The following is a 25771-nucleotide window of genomic DNA, read 5'->3' on the forward strand; positions in this document are numbered from 1 at the left end:
CCTTTGACAGCACAATAACTCCTTTCCTCTTTCTATGTGAAATCCAAATGCACTCCTGTTTCTTGTGTACAGGGAGGCCTTTGCTACAGGAAATATAAAAATCTGTCAGTATTCTAATTTGAAGCTGGGTTTTTTTTCCCCCTTACAGTTCAGCCTCTTGCTTAGCCCATTTTCACTCAACTCCATTCGGACATGTTGTTGACGGAATAATAAGGGTGTTCAGCATGTTGCAGCTAAGCCAATGGATACAACACAGATCGATGGGATTGCAGTGTAAATCACACACAACAGCCCATATCCGGGGCTTAAGCCAATGAAGTCATTAACCAACCAGCCGAGTAATAACGCAGCGATATACTACGGAAAAATTATGACGTTCGATTGCATTTAAAGCCTGGCAAATTCACATCTAATGCAATCTGACATTGAAATGTAGTTGTAATATGCCTCTTAATGTATTTGTACAAACAGCCTCCAATGCAGACGCAGATAGCACTGATATAATTATAGATAAGCAGTGTTTGTTTGGAGGAAAATGCTTAATTGTAATAATCCTTCAGCATCCTTCACTGTGTAAAAAAAAAAAAAAAAAGGGATCATGCATCATTGATAAAAGGTGGCGGAAGAATATATAATTGCACACATGATAAATTAAATTGTATAACACCTGCGCTCTGTGACTAATTACGCAGTTGCACAACAGTTGCATTGGCCAGTGTCACAGTGGAAAAAGTCCAAATGATAAAGGAATGTGTGGACCCTGCCAGCTAGTTATTGTAAGAGTCATTCATCATAATGGGCGCATTTTAGACCCAGTGATATTTTTATTTCAGCATATTGTCAAGCGAGTGGACATGTTTAATTTGCAGCAAAATATGTCAGTGGAGGCCAGATCGCCTAAATTATTTGGCCCCTGAGCAAATCGCACAAACACACAGATCAGTCTTCTGAATGAATCCTGTGGGTCTTGCTCTACTGCACGAATCGCCAACGTTTTTCAGGCCGTGGACCCCCAAAATGATGGAGAGATTAAGTGGTTTTAAGTGATACTATCTGTGTTCTGTATTAAACTCAACCCAGTGCTATTTATAAATATACATGATTATCATCATTTTGCATCCAACATTAAGCTAATCAGATAATGCACATGTTCAAATATTCATTGGAACATTCAATATTCATGTGCAGCAGTAGGATGGCGCCGTAAACATAAGCATACCTGTTTATAAGCATAAAAACATACATGCAAACACGGGATTTCACCTGGGGACGGAATAGGCTCTCTTTAAATTTGTGGGGGAAAATAATATATATAAAAAATATTTAATCAACCAAAGACTTTGCCCCCTGCAGTACCTCCACAGACCCCATAGGGGTCACGGACCCTCTGTTGAAGACCCATTTTCTACAGTGTTATAAAAAACATGTAAGTAAATAAGTATGTGTAATAAGAGGCTTTTTTAAAATTCATTCATTCATTCATTCATAAAGTGGGCTATGCTTTTGCTGGTAATCTTTGAGTCTGTAATATCTAGTAATCCAATTTATGTCATTGGTTTACGTGTCTCTGTCACCATAGACTGTACTGTCGTAACATTATTGTTTTACATCAGAATACCAGATGGCGATATGATTGATGGAACAGAAGCTTTGAAATTTACATAAAAAAGAGACACATGTATTTTTATCACTTGATATGATTTATATGAGACAGCTGTGAGCCTTCAGTTAGGTGCTCTTAACGTCATCAGCAGCGGTGTCATTGAGTGCAGCGAGCCGACGCAGTGAAGCTGAACTCAGTCATCTTTAGTCTCTTAAATATTTCTGCCGCTATTTTTTATTTTTTTTTGTGCACCATTAAGCCATGGATATATGTTGCTTTATCATGTAGAGAGGTTATTTTCTTTATTGTCAAATTCAAATCACATTTATACATTCAAGTGTAAGTGAGAGATACTCTATTTTTTTGCCCAATTTGTCGCTGCTTTTACAGCTAAGTGTCCATTTATATGTCACAGTAACGTCTGATTAGTTTTGTTTGTCATAAAATAAGATGTACTTTACAATACTGCAAAAATATAAAAGCCCATTTCCATCACCTGCCTGCACCAATGTGCTGTAGCGTAGACTACATTAATAAAACTGTAAAATAAAGAAATAAATAAAAAAAAAATGCAGATGTTAAGAACAGAAGGATTTGCTGTTCCTGGCGAGAAAGTTTAGATCTTGTGGTTTTAATCGTGACATTTCGCGCTGCAGATTACATGAAAAACAAAATAAAGTGAAAGAAAGAGATTTTTTATAGTGCTGCCCTGGCTGCTTCTTCCTGAGCCAGAGTTGGTATATCGCACAAAAATATTATTATTTTTATATGAATAATTCAATAATTCAAATAATCTGCAGCATGCATTTATATGTGTCAGCACAGGTTAAGCACAAACACAATTGATAATTTTATTCATGCCCTGGCCCTGCTCCATTTAGGTGGGCCTGGGCCCTGGTAATGTGGACTCTGGCTCACTGCAATGGTTGTAACAGACTAAATGCAATGGGGCTGTGATTAAGTTAAACAGCTGCACCTGTGTTGTTCACCCTGCTTTGGAATTTCAAAATGGCTGCCGTGAAGAGGGCCCAGCTCAGGTGCCTGGAAATGTCTTCAACACATTTTCACATCTAAAGTGCTGTGAAAGTTCTGCTGAAAATTTGGACTGCAGCTCGCTAATTATCTTTGAGGAAAAGCAGAAACAACAAGTAGCATTCAAGCTACAAACAGGAAGCAAAGACAAACAAGAGGCCAACACCTGTTGCTAGCAAATGTCAGGCTAACTATATTAACTCAGACAGGTCATGTTAAGTTTGGAGTAGAGTTTGCTCACCTCTCACATATGGACTGACAAACGGCAGACTTGTAGCCACGCATGATTAACACAACAAGAAGACAGCACTTCACCTCTCTGCAAGAAATATCCAGCACGGGCAGAAGCTCAGAGGACAATGGATAATTTAAATAATGGTACTCTGAAGAAGGTGTACCATATGATGAGACAACCAGAAGCCCACTCAGATCATCCCAACCACCTCCGGCAATACCTGGGGATTCCTAAAACGGAGTAAGTACGTCTTCTGAAATTCTGTATCACTTCGACGCTGCCGCGCTGCTGTATGCTGCTTTTATCCTCCGGCTTGAGCTCGGTTTGTGTGATTGTTTGGAATTAGCTATGGTTGGTAGAACACCTGCTTCGTACATGCACTAAGCTGTGTGTGTGTCTGTCAGCATATTGTTCCGGCGTACAGTACTGGTGCAATTAGCTTCTTAGTAGACTTGGGAGAAATGGTACAATTAAGCCCTTACACTGTCATTCAAATGTGCAAGCAGTTTTCAAATCATTGCAGCACTGTCAACAGCTGTAAGGACAAAAAAAAAAAAAAATGGCAGTGCTTCCCCCCCCTATTAGCTGTCTGCTTCTTGAGTGACTGTAGAGGCTTTAGGCAGAGTTATTAGCTCAAAGTAGCCTCTGTTCCGTTGGCGCCCTTGTCAGAGAGAGTGACACGTGTTAGGGAATGAGCGCGACCAACTGCACAGGTTCAGATAGTGGAAAGAAAAGGCACGGTGCATCCTAACAGGTGACCGAACATGTCAGGTTGGTTTTTCTCTCCGGTGATTGATGTGTATATATTTTTTTTTATCCCTCATGTCAGTCACAGGCTGCGATAATTTATTTTTTGTTTTGTTTTTCCCTCTGTGTTCCAGTTAATATTCATATTTCTCAAGTGTACTTAATAAAACCTAGAGGGAAAACAGTCCCAGCACGATGAGTGAAGTGATTTATGAGACAAATGTGCCAACTCAACTTCTTTCTCCAAGTGAAAAAGATGCGCAGGCACCAAGTGGATCCGTTTAACTTAGATGGACAGCAGATGGTCCCATCATAACGCTGGCATTTGTTGTTGTTGTGTTTTTGTTTCTTTTATTCCACTTATTTGTGTAACACTGCTACAATGAAAACATCTCTGCCGTGTTTCCAAACTGTGAGAACACTGTGAAACGTGTTAGCCACCGCAAACTGAATTCGCCTATGAATCCGACGGCATGAGTACGTTCCAATTAATTATATTCGCAGGGCATAGCAGTCCACAGTGTAAACCAGCATGGATCTGACATTCTGTCTGAAGTCGCTTTGGTGTCAGCCAAACACTCGGTGGTGAGCAGTAATTTGAGATTTAGGCCAAGTCGTCATCATACTGCGCGATGGTGTTGACTAGGGCTGAGTATCGTTTATAAAAATTCCAATACCAGTACCAATACCAGTACACTTAAAAGGATACCCATACTGATTTAGTGCTTCATTTGATTCTTTTTCTACTTCAGGCCAAGGATCCTCAAACTGATGGAGAGATTAAGCAGGGACCCCCTACCCACTATGTGTTCTATATTAAATTCAGCCTAGTGCTTTTAAATGTGCATTATTATCATTTTGCATTCAATGTTAAGATCAGATAATACACAGGTTCAAATATAACATACCTATATATACCATGTTAACTTCTCTTCTGCTAATGTTGCAGCGTGCTTCTGGGATTTCACCTGGGGACTGAATAGGCTGTCTGCCAGTTGACCTGAGAGAGTCACTGTGTAATATGCTGCTTTGTGATTGGCTCAGCAGCGATAGGGGCGGGGCCTACTGTTTACGGGAAGCTTAGATTGACAGGTCTCAGCTAGTGTAGCGCTCTGCGTGAAATGGTGTGACAGCTCCTGTATGAGTGAATGAGTGAAGCGCTGACTGAAAGATGACACCTTTTACCGTCATTTATCTGTTTACTAAAATATGTTGGATGTTAAAGAAATTTAAATTTGTGGGGGGAAAATTGTGGGTCAAAATTTAAAAATAAGTAAATAATAATATATAAAAAATGTCTAATCAACAAAAGAGTTTGCCCCTGCAGTACCTCCACAGACCCCCTGGTGGCGCAGACCCCCTGTTGAAGACCTATGTTTTACTTCTTTCATGTGAACAGGAAGTTGTGTAAATGTCACCACTCCTCCACCTTCAAAAACATTTTGAAACATTTCACTAAATAGTATTATTATTATTAATAACTGTTATTTGGCCTGTGTGATTTTCAACATAACAACTACGAACTAATGTTCTCTAACACACACAGCTGCCTGCTATAACATGCCGAAAATGATTTTCTTGACAATAAATGTTTTAACACACAAAGGATGAGTACAGTTAGCCTGGTAGTCATTTATATATTACGTGAAGTTATCGACGGTTGCGCCATGTCATGTTGAGAAGACGAGACACAGTGCAGTTCTCCACCCTCCAGTTTCCTCTGTGTTTGATGAGGTGCTTTATCAGGTTGCTAGTCTTCCCTGAAATAATCTTGCCGCATTTTATGCATTTACTAGTACCAGCAGGCGTGTGTAGTTCAGCCATACTTTTGAGTGTTTGGGTGGCATCTCAGAACAATGAACAGCTTTACCGCTGTACAAACTACTGTTTTTGCGATGGTGGACCAAACCATAGAAACAGTCTTTTTTATTTTTTGTAGATCTGTGTACAAAAAGAACCAATTGAAGTAACCATTCGACAGGTAGTTTTGATACTACTCGGTACTGGCTTGTTTCGGTCTGTACCGATACCCAGCTCTGGTGTTGACAGATGTCTGTTGTCTTATCAAAGATTTTGCCGTAACACTTGGATATAGATAGATTATAAATATAGTAATTAGTAGTTTGAAAACCTAGGAGGCTGTGGGGACGAGATGATAGTAACTTCATGCTGAATTTGATGGCAACTGGGAATTCAGAAGTCCAGATCTCAGACAAGGAAAAACCCATTAGCATTTAGCGGTAATACCACAAATTCAAAGATATGTTCAGCCCCGACTTCGGCCTTTTCATGTCATTCGTTATCCACCTCATCTCTGCCACCTCAATCCAGTCCCTTATGTTATTGTAGATCTAATCATTTAATAGACATGCATGTAGTGTCTCACAGTATGTCGATGCCGTAAGATGCTTTCAATGCTACGACATGGAAAGTCAAAGCTTAGCATGCTAATTACCTAATGCAGGATATGCGAAGACACAGTGAAGGGGAGTGGCTGCTGGAATTTTATTAACATTTTCCTCAGACATATTATAAAATTATGGAGAAAACACTGTAGATTCAACTCCACTACTGGAATCATTTATGTCCTACTAGGCTTTTGAGTATTTCTGCACTGATGTTTTACACTGCGACATTTCACACTATAAAAGCAGAGGGGAAAATAATCAAGCGCTTGATGGATGAATTCAATTTAAGTGCTTTACTTTCCTGCAATTGTGCACGTCAGGGCCAACATTTCTGCCATTCATTTACACCTATGCTTTTTCTGCCGCGAAAAGTCCATATGTCTGCTATGAAGAATCCATATTGTACATTTAGAGTACAGCTGGAGCACCATGTCTTTCAGAGGGGTTTTCAGTAATCCTGATTAGCCGATCAGACCTCCTCAAGTGGAAGTCTTTTGGAGCAACCAAATGAAAACGGTGTCATTTTTTCCCGCCCTATGAATCCAAAAGAAGGTTGGAAGGGAGACGCCGGTCGAAATGTGATCTGTAGACGCTCCTGGGAGGAGGCACAGCCAGTCAGAGCAAATGCAAACGTCTGTGTTGATGGACTGTGGGTGTGTAGGAACGGAGGCAGGGAGGTGTTTAGTGCTGACAAAATAATTGATCTGTGTGATGATACTGTGAGGCAGCCAGATTTTAGAGATGTAAATTAAAATGTAGTGTGTGTGTGTGTGTGTGTTAAAAGCTACGTTTGCATGAAGATCACAGCACAACATCCAGGAAAGAAAACTGCTTCAAGTCTGTTAAAAGAAATCCAAACAGATCAGTAATATTGAACCTGGCCGCGCATTCGGGTTAATGGAGCTAATGATTTACTTTATATTTGCATAGGCAAGCGAACAGTGGGATTTAATCCGATAATAATGTTTGCATTTTGTGCAATATTTAACTGGAAACTGGCATGGGGTCCACGGGATCGGGTTAATGTAATCATTTTGATTGGTTCTAGCTTGATTTAATCAAATGTCACAGTTCTTATCTAGATTTTATTGCCGTATCAGCTGGTGTCATGAAATGAGGATTGCAGTTGCGGAATAAATTACCATAAAGATGTGTAGTGGAGAGTCAAGGGCATAATTTAAGGCATCCTTTAAGTTTTATCCTACGTGTTTATGTCATAAAAACAGTGGCAGATGATGTAATGCTTTGGTTTTATTGTCATCCTCTACCTTCAATTCAGTCGGTTTCAGTGGCTTTACCACTCTAGCATATCCGCTTCTTTAAATTCTGGTTGGAGAATAAAATCAGTTTGGTTCGTGAGGTAAAATCTTAACAGCGACCTTCTTCCCTTTTCCTAAAGTAACTACAATGAACACTGAGTACATGGAGACAACCATGACGTTGAATTTGAAAGAACAAATTAGGGGGAAAAAGTGGACCAGTGCACGATTTTGTTGAAAAGTCAAGAATAAAACTCCTGAAAGTATTCTGCAAAGTACAGCCCGCACTACAATAAAGTACCACTAAATATTTGTCATGAGAATACAATCTTATTTCTACTATAACAATATATGATAGGTGGTTCATTTCAGCTTGAAGAGACTTTAAAACTGTCACAAGCTCCTTTGGTGTACATGAGCAGAGCATAGCTATTTCTGAACTGCTTTACTACCTGTAATTAAGGAATGATAGCAGTTTTTCAGACTGATGATATTCTGTGTCGTCTTTGCAGTGTCTAATTAAGTTCATTTTACACGAAAAGGGAACAAAAAAAGCCTTAAGATCATCATCATCTTCATCGTCATCATAAGCACTTTGACAGTTCTCTTCCCACTACTGTCAAAATAAATCCTTTTCGTCTCTAATGGCTGCAAAACCCATCACAAACCTCTCCAAACATCCCAGAATAACCAAGTCTTGTGTAAACTTAACATTTTAATTCACAAAGTGGGAGCCTTGAAGATGATTAAGCCACAAGTATTTTAAACTTGTGTAAAGGACTTAACGATATTTTCCAGCCTCTCTCCTGCTCCTGCTTCGTACCAGTAATGAAAAACATCACAGCTACTATCAGGAGGGAAGACTTTTTCGACTGTTTACTAATTTAAGGTGTGATTTCCTCTTTGCCTGGATGCTTTCCCGTAACACGAAAGACACATCACCCCCGTGACTCCTCGTTTCCTCCTTTTAGACGGCGGTGCACCCGTTCATGGACGAGTCTACTGTGATATGTCCAATTATCATATGTTGTGTTGTGGGGCTTCTATAGCTCCTCGGTATTTGGCAAGTATTTTCTGTTTTTATTGCCGGATAAAGTTATAAATCTTATTTGCTGCCTTATTTTTGATTTATAGGCACTGTTTGCTTTGAGGAGAGCTCATGCATTCATTTTTATGAATTTTCTCCTTATACCACATCACCTTACTATGGGTCTGTGTGCAAAACTGCAACCCAGGGCCCTATACTATTCACTCGAGGCCATTGTACTTGTTAATGTCTTACACGGCACCATAGGGGGAAGATCTTATTTTTTGCACTAACCACTGAACCACTAGCTGAGGCCATCAAGAATCACTGCAATGCTTTAACAGTCCGCATAAAACCTGCTGCATGGAGCAGATTGTGCTTTATGCTGATGATCATTTTTTTTACTGTCCAAACCTGAGGAATCCATACCAGCCTTAAAGTCAGCCACACGAGCTTTTGGTTCAATCTCGTAATACAGAATGAATATTGGGAAATCGATGGATGTAACAGGGTCGTGTTTTCTCCGCCAGACTTCCCCTCCTCTCATCAGAGTTGCCGTTCTCATGGAATGCCCCAAGACTGGAAAATAAAACCGTTTGAGGCTTAATTCAAACACATAAGTGCTTTGAAGGCTTTAAAAGTATCCTGACAGATAGTCGCCCATTTCATGGTTGAGTTGAGTAAATTTGCAGCTTAACTGGTCGGTGGACGCATACAATCACACAGTGGTAATTGTAGTTAGACTTAGTAGACTTATTAGTTTCTGCTTTATTTCTTAAATTATTTTCGTCTTCAGCTGCAGCGTGGTTAGGCTTAGCCAGGGGAACAAAAAAAAAAGTTTGATAGGTTTAAAAAAGATCATATTTGTGGTTAACACAGGTCCTTTCACAACATTAAGTGTTAGAAAAAGCTTCTTAGGTATGAATAGCATTATTTTGCTCCAAAGCATTTGTACTTTACATTTTTATTATCATTTATTTGGATGCCTTTAGATGTTTTAGTCACCTGTGTATTTTTATTTATTTAGTTTTGTAATTATTGTTTAATGCTGCATTGTATATATATATCTGTGTGTATGAGAGGAAGATATGCAGATGTGTGTTTGTGTGTACCTTCTTTGTGGAGGTGGGTAGTTGTAAGGTATAATTATTTATAGGTTTAAGAGGGGAGGGTCACTTATAAGTCCTTTGGGCTTTTTGAGCTTTCCTGCACATCTTTTTAACATCTCTTTCCTTATGAAAGAACAACAATAAATTCTTTCTTTGTTAAATGTTTTTCCATCAGTTATGTGTATTTTTTTCCTTGCCATGTAAAGCCTTTTGTAAATATGACTTGAACAATGCTATATATGTATATATATATGTATATATATGTGTATATATATGTGTATATGTATGTATGTATGTATATATGTATGTATATATGTATGTATATATGTATATATGTATGTATGTATATATGTATATATGTATATATGTATGTATGTATATATGTATATATGTATGTATATATATATGTATATATATGTGTGTGTATATATGTGTGTGTATATATGTGTGTGTATATATGTGTGTATATATATGTGTGTATATATATGTGTTATATATATATATGTATATATATTATGTGTAATATATATATTGTATTTATATATATATATATATGTGTATATTAAAATATATGTATATATATATTGTATATATATATTATATATGATATTATATATATGTATATATATATATGTATATATATATGTATATATATATGTATATATTATATATGTATATATATAATGTATATATATATGATTTATATATGTATATGTATATATGTATATATGGTATATATATATATGTATTATGTATAGTATATATTGTATATATTGTATATATGTGTATATATTTTGTATATGTGTATGTATATATTTGTGTATGTATATAGTGTATATATTTGTGTATATATATGTGTGTATATATGAATGTGTATCTAATGTATTTATATACATGTATGTTTATATAAAGGTTATATTACATGTATATTTATATACATGTTATCTACATGTATTATAACATGTATTTTTATATACATGTATTTTATATACATGTATATACTACATGTATTTTATATACATGTATATTATCATACATGTATTTTATATACATTATTTTATTACATGTTATTTTATATACATGTATATTTATATACATGTATTATTACATACATGTATTTTATATACATGTATATTTATATACATGTATATTTAATACATGTATTTTTATATACATGTATATTTATATACATGTATATATACTACATGTATTTTATATACATTATATTTTTATATACATGTATATTTATATACATGTATATATAATACATGTATTTATATACATGTATATTTATATACATGTTATATATACATGTATATTTATATACATGTATATATACATGTATATTTATATACATGTATATATACATGTATGTATATATACATGTATATATACATGTATGTATATATACATGTAGATAAATATACATGTATGTATATATACATGTAGATAAATATACATGTATGTATATATACATGTAGATAAATATACATGTATGTATATATACATGTAGATAAATATACATGTATGTATATATACATGTAGATAAATATACATGTATGTATATATACATGTAGATAAATATACATGTATGTATATATACATGTAGATAAATATACATGTATGTATATATACATGTATATAAATATACATGTATGTATATATACATGTATATAAATATACATGTATGTATATATACATGTATATAAATATACATGTATGTATATATACATGTATATAAATATACATGTATGTATATATACATGTATATAAATATACATGTATGTATATATACATGTATATAAATATACATGTATGTATATATACATGTATGTATATATACATGTATGTATATATACATGTATATAAATATACATGTATATAAATTATACATGTATATATACATGTATATATATATACATGTATATATACATACATGTATATATACATGTATATATACATGTTATATATATACATGTATATATACATGTATGTATATATACATGTATATAAATATACATGTATATATACATGTATATAAATATACATGTATATAAAATACATGTATGTATATATACATGTATATAAAATACATGTATGTATATATACATGTATATAAAATACATGTATATAAAATACATGTATATATACATGTATATAAAATACATGTAGATATACATGTATGTATATATACATGTATATAAAATACATGTAGATATACATGTATATAAAATACATGTATGTATATATACATGTAGATATACATGTATATATACATGTATGTATATATACATGTAGATATACATGTATATATACATGTATATAAAATACATGTATATATACATGTATATAAAATACATGTATATAAAATACATGTAGATATACATGTATATAAAATACATGTATGTATATATACATGTAGATATACATGTATATAAAATACATGTATGTATATATACATGTAGATATACATGTAGATAAATATACATGTATGTATATATACATGTAGATAAATATACATGTATGTATATATACATGTAGATAAATATACATGTATGTAGATATACATGTAGATAAATATACATGTATGTAGATATACATGTATATAAAATACATGTATGTAGATATACATGTATATAAAATAAATGTATGTATACATACATGTATGTATGTATACATACATGTATGTATATATACATACATGTATGTATACATACATGTATGTATGTATATATACATACATGTATGTATACATACATGTATGTATACATACATGTATGTATACATACATGTATTTTATATACATACATGTATTTTATATACATACATGTATGTATACATACATGTATTTTATATACATACATGTATGTATACATACATGTATTTTATATACATGTATTTTATATACATACATGTATTTTATATACATACATGTATTTTATATACATACATGTATTTTATATACATGTATTTTATATACATGTATTTTATATACATGTATTTTATATACATACATGTATTTTATATACATACATGTATTTTATATACATGTATTTTATATACATGTATTTTATATACATACATGTATTTTTATACATGTATTTTATATACATGTATTTTATATACATGTATTTTATATACATGTATTTTATATACATACATGTATTTTATATACATACATGTATTTTATATACATACATGTATATATACATACATGTATTTTATATACATGTATATATACATACATGTATTTTATATACATGTATATATACATACATGTATTTTATATACATGTATATATACATACATGTATTTTATATACATACATGTATATATACATACATGTATTTTATATACATGTATATATACATACATGTATTTTATATACATGTATATATACATACATGTATGTATACATACATGTATTTTATATACATACATGTATTTTATATACATGTATGTATACATACATGTATTTTATATACATACATGTATTTTATATACATACATGTATTTTATATACATGTATGTATACATACATGTATGTATACATGTATGTATACATGTATGTATACATACATGTATGTATACATACATGTATTTTATATACATGTATGTATACATGTATTTTATGTATATGTACATGTATATATACATGTATATAAAATACATGTATGTATATATACATGTATATAAATATACATGTATATATACATACATGTATTTATATACATGTATTTTATATACATGTATATTTTATATACATGTATATTTATATACATGTATATATACATACATGTATTTTATATACATGTATATATACATACATGTATATATACATACATGTATTTTATATACATGTATATATACATACATGTATTTTATATACATGTATATTTATATACATGTATATATACATGTATATTTATATACATGTATATATACATACATGTATATTTATATACATGTATATATACATACATGTATATTTATATACATGTATATATACATACATGTATATTTATATACATGTATATATACATACATGTATATTTATATACATGTATATATACATACATGTATATTTATATACATGTATATATACATACATGTATATTTATATACATGTATATATACATACATGTATATTTATATACATGTATATATACATACATGTATATTTATATACATGTATATATACATACATGTATATTTATATACATGTATATATACATAGATGTATATTTATATACATGTATATCTACATAGATGTATATTTATATACATGTATATCTACATAGATGTATATTTATATACATGTATATCTACATAGATGTATTTTATCTACATGTATATCTACATAGATGTATTTTATCTACATGTATATCTACATGTATTTTATCTACATGTATATCTACATGTATTTTATCTACATGTATATTTATATACATGTATATATACATACATGTATTTTATATACATGTATATTTATATACATGTATATATACATACATGTATTTTATATACATGTATATCTACATGTATATATACATACATGTATTTTATATACATGTATATCTACATGTATATATACATACATGTATTTTATATACATGTATATCTACATGTATATATACATACATGTATTTTATATACATGTATATCTACATGTATATATACATACATGTATTTTATATACATGTATATCTACATGTATATATACATACATGTATTTTATATACATGTATATCTACATGTATATATAACATACATGTATTTTATATACATGTATATCTACATGTATATATACATACATGTATTTTATATACATGTATATCTACATGTATATATACATACATGTATTTTATATACATGTATATCTACATGTATATATACATACATGTATTTTATATACATGTACATATACATAAAATACATGTATATATACATGTATGTAGATATACATGTATATAAATATACATGTATGTATATATACATGTATGTAGATATACATGTATGTATACATACATGTATATAAATATACATGTATGTATATATACATGTATGTATATATACATGTATGTATACATACTTGTATGTATACATACATGTATTTTATATACATGTATGTATACATACATGTATGTATACATACATGTATGTATACATACATGTATATATACATACATGTATTTTATATACATGTATATATACATACATGTATTTTATATACATGTATATATACATACATGTATTTTATATACATGTATTTTATATACATGTACACATACATAAAATACATGTATATCTACATGTATATAAAATACATGTATGTATGCATACATGTATGTACATGTATTTTATATACATGTATATATACATACATGTATTTTATATACATGTATATATACATACATGTATTTTATATACATGTATATATACATACATGTATTTTATATACATGTATATATACATACATGTATTTTATATACATGTATATATACATACATGTATTTTATATACATGTATTTTTATATACATGTATATATACATACATGTATTTTATATACATGTATATTTATATACATGTATATATACATACATGTATTTTATATACATGTATATATACATACATGTATTTTATATACATGTATATTTATATACATGTTATATACATACATGTATTTTATATACATGTATATATACATGTATTTTATATACATGTATATATACATGTATTTTATATACATGTATATATACATACATGTATTTTATATACATGTATATATATACATACATGTATTTTATATACATGTATATATACATACATGTATATAAAATACATGTATGTATATATACATGTATGTATATATACATGTATATAAAATACATGTATGTATATATACATGTATATATACATGTATGTATATATACATGTATGTAGATATACATGTATGTAGATATACATGTATGTAGATATACATGTATGTAGATATACATGTATGTAGATATACATGTAGATATACATGTAGATATACATGTAGATATACATGTAGATAAAATACATGTATGTATATATACATGTATGTATATAAAATACATGTATGTATATATACATGTATGTATATAAAATACATGTATGTATATATACATGTATGTATATAAAATACATGTATGTATATATACATGTATGTATATAAAATACATGTATGTATATATACATGTATGTATATATACATGTATGTATATAAAATACATGTATGTATATAAAATACATGTATGTATATATACATGTATGTATATAAAATACATGTATGTATATATACATGTATTTTATATACATGTATTTTATATACATGTATATCTACATGTATTTTATATACATGTATTTTATATACATGTATATCTACATGTATTTTATATACATGTATATCTACATGTATTTTATATACATGTATATATACATGTATATATACATGTATTTTATATACATGTATATATACATGTATATATACATACATGTATTTTATATACATGTATTTTATATACATGTATATATACATACATGTATTTTATATACATGTATATATACATGTATATATACATGTATATATACATACATGTATTTTATATACATGTATATATACATACATGTATTTTATATACATGTATACATACATGTATATATACATACATGTATACATACATGTATATCTACATACATGTATTTTATATACATGTATATCTACATACATGTATTTTATATACATGTATATCTACATACATGTATTTTATATACATGTATATCTACATACATGTATATCTACATGTATTTTATATACATGTATATTTATATACATGTATATCTACATACATGTATTTTATATGCATGTATTTTATATACATGTATTTTATATGCATGTATATATACATACATGTATTTTATATGCATGTATATATACATACATGTATTTTATATGCATGTATATATACATACATGTATTTTATATGCATGTATATTTATATACATGTATATATACATACATGTATTTTATATGCATGTATATTTATATACATGTATATATACATACATGTATTTTTATATACATGTATATTTATATACATGTATATCTACATACATGTATTTTATATACATGTATATCTACATGTATATCTACATACATGTATTTTATATACATGTATATCTACATGTATATCTACATACATGTATTTTATATACATGTATTTTATATACATGTGTATATCTACATACATGTATTTTATATACATGTATTTTATATACATGTGTATATATACATACATGTATTTTATATACATGTATATATACATGTATTTTATGTATATGTACATGTATATAAATATACATGTATATAAAATACATGTATATAAACATGTATATAAAATACATGTATATATACATACATGTATATATACATACATGTATTTTATATACATGTATATCTACATGTATTTTATATACATGTATATATACATACATGTATTTTATATACATGTATATATACATACATGTATTTTATATACATGTATATAAAATACATGTATTTTATATACATGTATATATACATACATGTATATAAAATACATGTATGTATATATACATGTATGTATATATACATGTATATAAAATACATGTATGTATATATACATGTATATAAAATACATGTATGTATATATACATGTATATAAAATACATGTATGTATATATACATGTATATAAAATACATGTATGTATATATACATGTATATAAAATACATGTATGTATATATACATGTATATAAAATACATGTATGTATATATACATGTATGTATATATACATGTATGTATATATACATGTATGTATATATACATGTATATAAAATACATGTATGTAGATATACATGTAGATATACATGTATATAAAATACATGTATGTAGATATACATGTAGATATACATGTATATAAAATACATGTATGTAGATATACATGTATGTACATATACATGTATATAAAATACATGTATGTATATATACATGTATATATACATACATGTATATAAAATACATGTATGTATATATACATGTATGTATACATACATGTATATATATATACATGTATATAAAATACATGTATGTATATATACATGTATATATACATGTATATATATATACATGTATATAAAATACATGTATGTATATATACATGTATATATACATGTATATATACATACATGTATTTTATATACATGTATATATATATACATGTATGTATATATACATGTATATATACATACATGTATTTTATATACATGTATGTATACATACATGTATATTTATATACATGTATATATACATAGATGTATATTTATATACATGTATGTATACATAGATGTATATTTATATACATGTATATCTACATAGATGTATATTTATATACATGTATATATACATACATGTATTTTATATACATGTATATCTACATACATGTATTTTATATACATGTATATCTACATACATGTATTTTATATACATGTATATCTACATGTATTTTATCTACATGTATATTTATATACATGTATATATACATACATGTATTTTATCTACATGTATATTTATATACATGTATATATACATACATGTATTTTATATACATGTATATTTATATACATGTACATATACATACATGTATTTTATATACATGTATATTTATATACATGTACATATACATACATGTATTTTATATACATGTATATCTACATGTATATATACATACATGTATTTTATATACATGTATATCTACATGTATATATACATACATGTATTTTATATACATGTATATCTACATGTATATATACATACATGTATTTTATATACATGTATATCTACATGTATATATACATACATGTATTTTATATACATGTATATCTACATGTATATATACATACATGTATTTTATATACATGTATATCTACATGTATATATACATACATGTATTTTATATACATGTATATCTACATGTATATATACATACATGTATTTTATATACATGTACATATACATAAAATACATGTATATATACATGTATGTAGATATACATGTATATAAATATACATGTATGTAGATATACATGTATATAAATATACATGTATGTATATATACATGTATGTATATATACATGTATGTATATATACATGTATGTATATATACATGTATGTATACATACATGTATGTATACATACATGTATTTTATATACATGTATATATACATACATGTATATATACATACATGTATATATACATACATGTATATATATACATACATGTATATATACATACATGTATTTTATATACATGTATATATACATACATGTATATATACATACATGTATATATACATACATGTATTTTATATACATGTATTTTATATACATGTACACATACATAAAATACATGTATATCTACATGTATATAAAATACATGTATGTATGCATACATGTATGTACATGTATTTTATATACATGTATATATACATACATGTATTTTATATACATGTATATATACATACATGTATTTTATATACATGTATATATACATACATGTATTTTATATACATGTATATATACATACATGTATTTTATATACATGTATATATACATACATGTATTTTATATACATGTATTTTTATATACATGTATATATACATACATGTATTTTATATACATGTATATTTATATACATGTATATATACATACATGTATTTTATATACATGTATATTTATATACATGTATATATACATACATGTATTTTATATACATGTATATATACATGTATTTTATATACATGTATATATACATACATGTATTTTATATACATGTATATATACATGTATTTTATATACATGTATATATACATGTATTTTATATACATGTATATATACATGTATTTTATATACATGTATATATACATACATGTATATAAAATACATGTATGTATATATACATGTATGTATAAAATACATGTATATATACATGTATGTATATATACATGTATATAAAATACATGTATGTATATATACATGTATATATACATGTATGTAGATATACATGTATCTAGATATACATGTATGTAGATATACATGTATGTAGATATACATGTAGATATGTATGTAGATATACATGTAGATATGTATGTAGATATACGTATGTAGATATGTATGTAGATATACATGTAGATATACATGTAGATATACATGTAGATATACATGTAGATAAAATACATGTATGTATATATACATGTATGTATATAAAATACATGTATGTATATATACATGTATGTATATAAAATACATGTATGTATATATACATGTATGTATATAAAATACATGTATGTATATATACATGTATGTATATAAAATACATGTATGTATATAAAATACATGTATGTATATATACATGTATGTATATAAAATACATGTATGTATATATACATGTATTTTATATACATGTATTTTATATACATGTATATCTACATGTATTTTATATACATGTATATCTACATGTATTTTATATACATGTATTTTATATACATGTATATCTACATGTATTTTATATACATGTATATCTACATGTATTTTATATACATGTATATATACATGTATATATACATGTATTTTATATACATGTATATATACATGTATATATACATACATGTATTTTATATACATGTATTTTATATACATGTATATATACATACATGTATTTTATATACATGTATATATACATGTATATATACATACATGTATTTTATATACATGTATATATACATACATGTATTTTATATACATGTATATATACATACATGTATTTTATATACATGTATATATACATACATGTATATATACATGTATACATACATGTATATCTACATACATGTATTTTATATACATGTATATCTACATACATGTATTTTATATACATGTATATCTACATACATGTATTTTATATACATGTATATCTACATACATGTATTTTATATACATGTATATCTACATACATGTATATCTACATGTATTTTATATACATGTATATTTATATACATGTATATCTACATACATGTATTTTATATGCATGTATTTTATATACATGTATTTTATATGCATGTATATATACATACATGTATTTTATATGCATGTATATATACATACATGTATTTTATATGCATGTATATTTATATACATGTATATATACATACATGTATTTTATATACATGTATATTTATATACATGTATATATACATACATGTATTTTATATACATGTATATTTATATACATGTATATCTACATACATGTATTTTATATACATGTATATCTACATGTATATCTACATACATGTATTTTATATACATGTATATCTACATGTATATCTACATACATGTATTTTATATACATGTATTTTATATACATGTGTATATATACATACATGTATTTTATATACATGTATATATACATGTATTTTATGTATATGTACATGTATATAAATATACATGTATATAAAATACATGTATATAAACATGTATATAAAATACATGTATATAAACATGTATATAAAATACATGTATATATACATACATGTATATATACATACATGTATTTTATATACATGTATATATACATACATGTATTTTATATACATGTACATGTATGTATATATACATGTATATAAAATACATGTATGTATATATACATGTATATAAAATACATGTATGTATATATACATGTATATAAAAAACATGTATGTATATATACATGTATATATACATGTATGTATATATACATGTATGTATATATACATGTATGTATATATACATGTATGTATATATACATGTATGTATATATACATGTATGTATATATACATGTATATAAAATACATGTATGTAGATATACATGTAGATATACATGTATATAAAATACATGTATGTATATATACATGTATGTAGATATACATGTATATAAAATACATGTATGTAAAATACATGTATGTAGATATACATGTATATAAATACATGTATGTATATATACATGTATGTATACATACATGTATATATATATACATGTATATAAAATACATGTATGTATATATACATGTATATATACATGTATATATATATACATGTATGTATATATACATGTATATATATATACATGTATATATATATCATGTATATAAAATACATGTATGTATATATACATGTATATATACATACATGTATTTTATATACATGTATATATATATACATGTATGTATATATACATGTATATATACATACATGTATTTTATTACATGTATATATACATACATGTATTTTATATACATGTATATATACATACATGTTATTTTATATACATGTATATATACATACATGTATATATACATGTATATATACATACATGTATTTTATATACATGTATATATACATACATGTATATATACATGTATATATACATACATGTTATATAATGTATATATACATACATGTATATAAATAATGTATGTATATATCATGTATGTATATACATGTATATAAATACATGTATGTATATATACATGTATTTATAAATACATGTATGTATATATACATGTATATATACATACTGTTATATATATACATGTATATAAATACATGTATTTATATACATGTATATATACATGTATATACTACATGTATTTTATATACATGTATATATACTACATGTATTTTATATACATGTATTTTATATAATACATGTATTTTATATTACATACATGTATTTTATATACATGTATTTTATATAATACATGTATTTTATATACATGTATTTTATATACATGTATTTTATATACATGTATTTTATATACATACATGTATTTTATATACATGTATTTATATTTATACATGTATTTTATATACATGTATTTTATATACATACATGTATTTTATATACATACATGTATATATACATACTGTATTTTATACATGATATACATACATGTATTTTATATACATGTATATATACATACATGTATTTTATTATACATGTATATATACATACATGTATTTTATATACATGTATATATACATACATGTATATTTATATAACTGTATATATACATACATGTATTTTATATACATGTATATATCATAATGTATACTGTATACATACATGTATTTTATATATACATGTATTTATATACATGTATGTATATATACATGTATTATATACATCATGTATTTATATACATACATGTATTTATATATACATGTATGTATATATACATGTATGTATATATACATGTATTTTATATACATGTATGATACATGTATTTATACATGTACATGTATATTATACATGTATATAATATACATGTATGTATATATACATGTATATAATATACATGTATATATAATACATGTATTTAATATATACATGTATGTATATAATACATGTATATTATATACATGTATATTTATTATATACATGTATATTTAATACATGTATATATACATACATGTATTTTATATACATGTATATATACATACATGTATATATATACATGTATTATATATACATGTATATTTATTACATGTATATATACATGTATTATGTATATATACATGTATATATAATAATACATACATGTATATATTATATACATGTATATTATACATACATGTATATTGTATATTACATGTATATATACATATACATGTATATTATATATACATGTATATATACATACATGTATATTTATATACATGTATATATACATACATGTATATATTATATACATGTATATATACATGTATTATATATTATACATGTATAATTATAACATACATGTATTTATATACATGTATAATTAATACATGTATTTATATACATGTATATATACTATACATGTATTTTACATGTATATATACATGTATATTATGTATATATACATGTAATATACATACATGTATATATATATACATGTATATGTAATGTAATATAATACATGTATATATACATGTATATATACATGTATATATAATACATGTATGTATATATACATGTATATAAAATACATGTATGTATATATACATGTATATAAAATACATGTATGTATATATACATGTATATAAAATACATGTATGTATATATACATGTATATAAAAATACATGTATGTATATATACATGTATGTATATATACATGTATGTATATATACATGTATGTATATATACATGTATATAAAATACATGTATGTAATTACATGTATAGTATACATGTATATAAAATACATGTATGTATATATACATGTATGTAGATATACATGTATATAAAATACATGTATGTAAAATACATGTATGTAGATATACATGTATATAAAATACATGTATGTATATATACATGTATATATACATACATGTATATTATATACATGTATATAAATACATGTATGTATATATACATGTATACATACATGTATATATATATACATGTATATAAATACATGTATGTATATATACATGTATATATACATGTATATATACATACATGTATTTTATATACATGTATTATATATATACATGTATGTATATATACATGTATATATACATACATGTATTTTATATACATGTATATATACATACATGTATTTTATACATGTATAATTATACATACATGTATATATACATGTATATATACATGTATATATACATACATGTATATATACATGTATATATAATACATGTATATATACATGTATTATATACATACATGTATATAAAATACATGTATGTATATATACATTGTATGTATATATACATGTATATAAAATACATGTATGTATATATACATGTATTATAAAATACATGTATGTATATATACATGTATATAAAATACATGTATGTATATTTTACATGTATATAAAATACATGTATGTATATATACATGTATATAAAATACATTGTTATATTATATACATGTATATAAAATACATGTATTTATATATACATGTATGTATATATACATGTATGTATATATACATGTATTATATATTACATGTATGTATATATACATGTATGTATATATATACATGTATATAAAATACATGTATGTATATATACATGTAGATATATACATGTATATAAAATACATGTATGTATATATACATGTATGTAGATATACATGTATATAAAATACATGTATGTAAAATAATGTATGTATATATACATGTATATAAAATACATGTATTATATATACATGTATATATACATACATGTATATATATATCATGTATATAAAATACATGTATGTATATATATACATGTATATATACATGTATATATATATACATGTATATAAAAATACATGTATGTATATATACATGTATATATATACATGTATATAAAAATATACATGTATATAAAATACATGTATATAAATACATGTATATAATAATACATGTATATTATACATACATGTATTTTATATACATGTATATCTACATGTATTTTATATACATGTATATATACATACATGTATTTTATATACATGTATATATACATACATGTATTTTATATACATGTATATATACATACATGTATATATACATGTATATATACATACATGTATATATAATGTATATATACATACATGTATATAAAATACATGTATGTATATATACATGTATGTATATATACATGTATATAAAATACATGTATGTATATATACATGTATATAAAATACATGTATGTATATATACATGTATATAAAATACATGTATTATATATACATGTATATAAAATACATGTATGTATATATACATGTATATAAAATACATGTATGTATATATACATGTATATAAAATACATGTATGTATATATACTATGTATTATATATACATGTATGTATATATACATGTATTGTATATATACATGTATATAAAATACATGTATGTATATATACATGTAGATATACATGTATATAAAATACATGTATGTATATATACATGTATGTAGATATACATGTATATAAAATACATGTATGTAAAATACATGTATGTAGATATACATGTATATAAAATACATGTATGTATATATACATGTATATATACATACATGTATTATATATATACATGTATATAAAATACATGTATGTATATATACATGTATATACATACATGTATTATATATACATGTATATTAAAATACATGTATGTATATATACATGTATTATATACATGTATATATACATACATGTATTTTATATACATGTATATTATAATACATGTATGTATATTATACATG

At 25.4% G+C, this 25771-nt stretch overlaps 1 protein-coding gene across 1 annotated transcript in view; it reads left to right on the forward strand.

Annotated features, from left to right (window-relative positions):
• Window positions 1–2609: 2609 nt before the first annotated feature.
• Window positions 2610–25771, forward strand: part of lrfn1 (leucine rich repeat and fibronectin type III domain containing 1) — a 199911-nt gene continuing 176749 nt past the window's right edge. Inside the window, exon 1 of the mRNA XM_047595007.1 lies at window positions 2610–3110. The gene's annotated coding sequence lies outside the window, so the exon portion shown is untranslated. The remainder of the gene's footprint in view (window positions 3111–25771) is intronic.

The sequence above is a fragment of the Mugil cephalus genome, chromosome 9 (genome assembly GCF_022458985.1).
Source record: "Mugil cephalus isolate CIBA_MC_2020 chromosome 9, CIBA_Mcephalus_1.1, whole genome shotgun sequence".
NCBI lineage: Eukaryota > Metazoa > Chordata > Actinopteri > Mugiliformes > Mugilidae > Mugil > Mugil cephalus.